The sequence below is a fragment of the Xenopus laevis genome, chromosome 9_10L, assembly GCF_017654675.1.
Source record: "Xenopus laevis strain J_2021 chromosome 9_10L, Xenopus_laevis_v10.1, whole genome shotgun sequence".
Taxonomy (NCBI): Eukaryota; Metazoa; Chordata; class Amphibia; order Anura; family Pipidae; genus Xenopus; species Xenopus laevis.
Genome location: NC_054387.1, coordinates 18,004,537 through 18,010,791, shown reverse-complemented (window position 1 = coordinate 18,010,791; position 6,255 = coordinate 18,004,537). Strand labels below are relative to the sequence as shown.

General features: G+C 45.9%; 1 protein-coding gene across 1 annotated transcript in view; it reads right to left on the bottom strand.

Annotated features, from left to right (window-relative positions):
- Positions 1-772, bottom strand: part of LOC121398136 (mitogen-activated protein kinase kinase kinase kinase 4-like) — a 5,683-nt gene extending 4,911 nt beyond the window's left edge. Inside the window, exons 1-4 of the mRNA XM_041576788.1 lie at positions 681-772; positions 458-511; positions 239-364; positions 25-135 (exon numbers count right to left, since the gene is read on the bottom strand). The gene's annotated coding sequence lies outside the window, so the exon portion shown is untranslated. The remainder of the gene's footprint in view (positions 1-24; positions 136-238; positions 365-457; positions 512-680) is intronic.
- Positions 773-6,255: the final 5,483 nt, after the last annotated feature.

Sequence of the window (6,255 nt, the reverse complement as noted above, 5' to 3'; positions counted from 1 at the left end):
CTTAAGGGGTAAATCTGGCCTTACCTTTAAAACCTCCTTGCAGACATAGCCAATCCAGGTCTCCTTCAGGGATTGGCCATTGGTCTTGCTGATGAGGTTGTGGAGAGAACCGCCACCACAGTATTCAAGAACAATCTGCAATAGAAAGAAATTATTTAAGGTTATGGGTTGTATCACTTCCAGTGGAGATTGCTTTGGCACAAGAGGAATGAATACGATACAGTAAATCATTTCTTACTTCCAAGAGCTCCGATGAGCACTCCGTGAGTGGAGTCCTGTAGTAGGCTCCATAGTAAGAGGCGATGTTCTTGTGGCCGCCGAACTGCTGGAGAAACTTCAGCTCCCTGCAGACTGACTCTTCATCCTGGAGTAGAATAATAGAAATCCCTTTAGCTCACATAGTCCACTACACAAATAGGATTGATATATAATGATTGGAATTATAAAGATACAGTACTCGGCTGATGTTGGCGATCTTCACCGCTACCACTCCTCTACGATGGTGACGACCCTGTAATACAGACAGAAAGGTTGACTTATATACAAGTAGGAAAGAGAGGGTCTAATGCAGCCCCCAAACCAGAAGCTTGATATGTCTGCCTAAATCATTGTGTGATTGTGTGTAGTGATCACAATCTTGTTCAGTTCCCCTACTCTCCAGGAATTGGTTGGTCCCTTACCTTGTAGACGTCTCCGGTGCCGCCCCCTCCAAGAAGCACATCCTTGGTCAGCCGACCATTAGGAGGCTGGAAAATAAAATAGAAAAAAGAAGGATTTTATTGATAACATAATATTCCCCAGGTTACAAAACATGTCTCACTTCCGGCAGTAGCGGCAAGTGTTTTACCCTCCTTTCTACTCACCTTATAAATCTCAGAGAGGGTACTGGGTTCCGCCTGTGGCTGAAAGAGAAGAGAAAGAGTCTATTACATTCTATACTTTATCTGTATCTGTTCTCTATACAGTAAAACCCTAAATTCAGATAAAATAGTAGCAGTTGCTTTACCTTCCTCCAGGGGGCGCAGAATAGCATTGCGTCCAAGTTTTTAGCTCTTAAAAGAGCTGTTGGGTTATAAAGAGAGATCAGCTGACGTCAAAGGAAGATGTTTTCTCCAAACGCCAAAAATCAGATGGAATATCGCTGAATATCTCTATAAAACAATCGCTGTGAAATCACTTTGAAAATCACTGAAAATCGCTTCGAAGACGCTATGAAACGCTTCGTCGCTTGGAAATTTCACTGTTTGGGGACATAGAAAGAAAGAAGAGATTGTAAGCTCACGTGCACCAGCCCTCTCTGCTATACATATCAGGATTCACTGCCTTATATAAGTATTCACACCCTCAACCAATTCTCCCATTGTACCAAAAGCAAACCCTAAACTTATATATATTGTTTATCTATTGTATCTGTTATTTTTATTCTGACCATAAATTCTGAAATCTGATATCCATTGGCAAAAAAACAAAATGAAATTAAACAGGTTGCAGCATTTCCCTGTATTGGCACCATCCATTCTTCCCTCTGTTATAATATGAGGCTCAGTCCCTGATGAAATGCAGCCTCTGAACATCATGATGACAAAGTAATAGGACTAGTACAGGCTGCAGGTCTGACAAGGGATGCTGGGATTTGTACTATAGGCTACAGGTCTGACAAGGGATGCTGGGATTTGTAGGCCAGTAACAGTTAGAATACCACAAGCTGCTGGTCTGACAAGGGATGCTGTGATTTGAAGTTCAGTAAAAGCTGGAAGACTACAGGCTGCAGGTCTGACAAGGGATGCTGGGATTTGTAGTTCAGTAACAGTTAGAAGACCACAAGCTGCAGGTTTGACAAGGGATGCTGGGATTTGTAGGTCAGTAACAGTTAGAAGACCACAAGCTGCTGGTCTGACAAGGGATTTGTAGTTCAGTAAGAGCTGGAAGACTACAGGCTGCAGGTCTGACAAGGGATGCTGGAATTTGTAGTTCAGTAACAGTTAGAAGACCACAAGCTGCTGGTCTGACAAGGGATGCTGGGATTTGTAGTTCATTGAGAGCTGGATGACTACAGGCTGCAGGTCTGACAAGGGATGCTGGGATTTGTACTACAGGCTACAGGTCTGACAAAGGATGCTGGGATTTGTACTATAGGCTACAGGTCTGACAAGGGATGCTGGGATTTGTACTATAGGCTACAGGTCTGACAAGGGATGCTGGGATTTGTACTATAGGCTGCAGGTATGACAAGGGATGCTGGGATTTGTACTATAGGCTGCAGGTCTGACAAGGGATGCTGGGATTTTAGGTCAGTAACAGTTAGAAGACCACAAGCTGCTGGTTTGACAAGGGATGTTGGGATTTGTAGTTCAGTAAGAGCTAAAAGACTACAGACTGCAGGTCTGACAAGGGATGCTGGGATTTGTAGTTCAGTAACAGTTAGAAGATCACAAGCTGCAGGTCTGACAAGGGATGCTGGGATTTTTAAGTCAGTAACAGTTAGAAGACGACACGCTGCTGGTCTGACAAGGGATGCTGGGATTTGTAGTTCATTAAGAGCAAGAAGACTACAGGCTGATGGTCTGACAAGGGATGCTGGGATTTGTACTATAGGCTACAGGTCTGACAAGGGATGCTGGGATTCGTACTTTAAGATACAGGTCTGACAAGGGATGCTGGGATTTGTACTATAGGCTGCAGGTCTGACAAGGGATGCTGGGATTTGTACTATAGGCTGCAGGTATGACAAGGGATGCTGGGATTTGTACTATAGGCTGCGGGTCTGACAAGGGAAGCTGGGATTTGTAGGTCAGTAACAATTAGAAGACTACAGGCTGCAGGTCTGACAAGGGATGCTGGGATCTGTAGGTCAGTACCAGTTAGAAGACCACAAGCTGCTGGTCTGACAAGGGATGCTGGGATTTGTAGTTCAGTAACAGTTAGAAGATCACAAGCTGCAGGTCTGACAAGGGATGCTGGGATTTTTAGGTCAGTAAAAGTTAGAAGACCTCAAGCTGCTGGTCTGACAAGGGATGCTGGGATTTGTAGGTCAGTAACAGTTAGAGGACGACACGCTGCTGTTCTGACAAGGGATGCTTGGATTTGTAGTTCATTAAGAGATAGAAGACTACAGGCTGATGGTCTGACAAGGGATGCTGGGATTTGTACTATAGGCTACAGGTCTGACAAGGGATGCTGGGATTTGTACTTTAAGATACAGGTCTGACAAGGGATGCTGGGATTTGTACTATAGGCTGCAGGTCTGACGAGATGCTGGGATTTGTAGGCCAGTAACAGTTAGAAGACTACAGGCTGCAGATCTGACAAGGGATGCTGGGATTTGTACTATAGGCTGCAGGTCTGACAAGGGATGCTGGGATTTGTAGGCCAGTAACAGTTAGAAGACTACAGGCTGCAGGTCTGACAAGGGATGCTGGGATTTGTACTATAGGCTACAGGTCTGACAAGGGATGCTGGGATTTGAACTAAAGGCTACATGTCTGACAAGGGATGCTGGGATTTGTACTAAAGGCTACAGGTCTGACAGGGGATGCTGGGATTTGTACTATAGGCTACAGGTCTGACAAGAGATGCTGGGATTTGTAGTTCAGTAAGAGCTCTAAGACTACAGGCTGATGGTCTGACAAGGGATGCTGGGATTTGTACTATAGGCTGCAGGTCTGACAAGGGATGCTGGGATTTGTACTATAGGCTACAGCTCTGACAAGGGATGCTGGGATTTGTACTATAGGCTACAGGTCTGACAAGGGATGCTGGGATTTGTACTATAGGCGTCAGGTCTGACAAGGGATGCTGGGATTTGTACTATAGGCTGCAGGTCTGACAAGGGATGCTGGGATTTGTACTATAGGCTGCAGGTATGACAAGGAATGCTGGGATTTGTACTATAGGCTGCAGGTATGAAAAGGGATGCTGGGATGTGTACTATAGGCTGCAGGTCTGACAAGGGATGCTGGGATTTGTACTATAGGCTGCAGGTCTGACAAGGGATGCTGGGATTTGTAGGCCAGTAATAGTTAGAAGACTACAGATTGCAGGTCTGACAAGGGATGCTGGGATTTGTACTATAGGCTACAGGTCTGACAAGGGATCCTGGGATTTGTAGGCCAGTAACAGTTAGAAGACTACAGGCTGCAGGTCTGACAAGGGATGCTGGGATTTGTACTATAGGCTACAGTTCTGACAAGGGATGCTGGGATTTGTACTAAAGGCTACAGGTCTGACAGGGGATGCTGGGATTTGTACTATAGGCTACAGGTCTGACAAGAGATGCTGGGATTTGTAGTTCAGTAAGAGCTGGAAGACTACAGGCTGCAGGTCTGACAAGGGATGCTGGGATTTGTAGTTCAGTATCAGTTAGAAGACCACAAGCTGCAGGTCTGACAAGGGATGCTGGGATTTGTTGGTCAGTAACAGTTAGAAGACCACAAGCTGCTGGTATGACAAGGGATGCTGGGATTTGTAGTTCAGTAAGAGCTGGAAGACTACAGGCTGCAGGTCTGACAAGTGATGCTGGGATTTGTAGTTCATTAAAAGCTAAAAGACTACAGGCTGCAGGTTTGACAAGGGATGCTGGGATTTGTAGGTCAGTAACAGAAGACCACAAGCTGCTGGTCTGACAAGGGATGCTGGGATTTGTAGGTCAGTAACAGTTAGAAGACCACCGGCTGCAGCTCTGACAAGGGATGCTGAGATTTGTACTATAGGCTATAGGTCTGACAAGGGATGCTGGGATTTGTAGTTCATTAACTATGTAACTAACTATGTAACTATTAAGAACTAGAAGACTACAGGCTGCAGTCTGACAAGGGATGCTGGTATTTGTAGGTCAGTAACAGTTAGAAGACCACAAGCTGCTGGTCTGACAAGGGATGCTGGGATTTGTAGTTCATTAATAGCTAGAAGACTACAGTTCTTTAAGAGCTAGAAGACTACAGGCTGCAGGTCTGACAAGGGATGTTGGGATTTGTACTATAGGCTACAGGTCTGACAAGGGATGCTGGGATTTGTATTACAGGCTGCAGGTATGACAAGGGATGCTTGGATTTGTATTACAGGCTGCAGGTCTGACAAGGGATGCTGGGATTTGTACTATAGGCTGCAGGTCTGACAAGGGATGCTTGGATTTGCATTACAGGCTGCAGGTCTGACAAGGGATGCTGGGATTTGTACTATAGGCTGCAGGTCTGACAAGGGATGCTGGGATTTGTACTATAGGCTGCAGGTATGACAAGGGATGCTGGGATTTGTACTATAGGCTGCAGGTATGACAAGGGATGCTGGGATTTGTTCTATAGGCTGCAGGTATGACAAGGGATGCTGGGATTTGTACAATAGGCTGCAGGTATGACAAGGGATGCTGGGATTTGTACTATAGGCTGCAGGTGTGAAAAGGGATGCTGGGATTTGTATTACAGGCTGCAGGTCTGACAAGGGATGCTGGGATTTGTACTATAGGCTACAGGTCTGACAAGGGATGCTGGGTTTTGTATTACAGGCTGCAGATCTGACAAGGGATGCTGGGATTTGTACTATAGGCTACAGGTCCGACAAGGAATGCTGGGATTTGTACTATAGGCTACAGGTCTGACAAGGGTTGCTGGGATTTGTACTATAGGCTGCAGGTCTGACAAGGGATGCTGGGATTTGTACTATAGGCTGCAGGTCTGACAAGGGATGCTGGGATTTGTAGGCCAGTAACAGTTAGAAGACTACAGGCTGCAGATCTGACAAGGGATGCTGGGATTTGTACTATAGGCTGCAGGTCTGACAAGGGATGCTGGGATTTGTACTATAGGCTGCAGGTCTGACAAGGGATGCTGGGATTTGTAGGCCAGTAACAGTTAGAAGACTACAGGCTGCTGGTCTGACAAGGGATGCTGGGATTTGTACTATAGGCTGCAGGTTTGACAAGGGATGCTGGGATTTGTACTATAGGCTGCAGGTATGACAAGGGATGCTGGGATTTGTACTATAGGCTGCAGGTATGACAAGGGATGCTGGGATTTGTACTATAGGCTGCAGGTATGACAAGGGATGCTGGGATTTGTACTATAGGCTGCAGGTATGACAAGGGATGCTGGGATTTGTACTATAGGCTGCAGGTCTGACAAGGGATGCTGGGATTTGTAGGCCAGTAACAGTTAGAAGACTACAGGCTGCAGGTCTGACAAGGGATGCTGGGATTTGTACTATATATAGGCTGCAGGTCTGACAAGGGATGCTGGGATTTGTAGGCCAGTAACAGTTAGA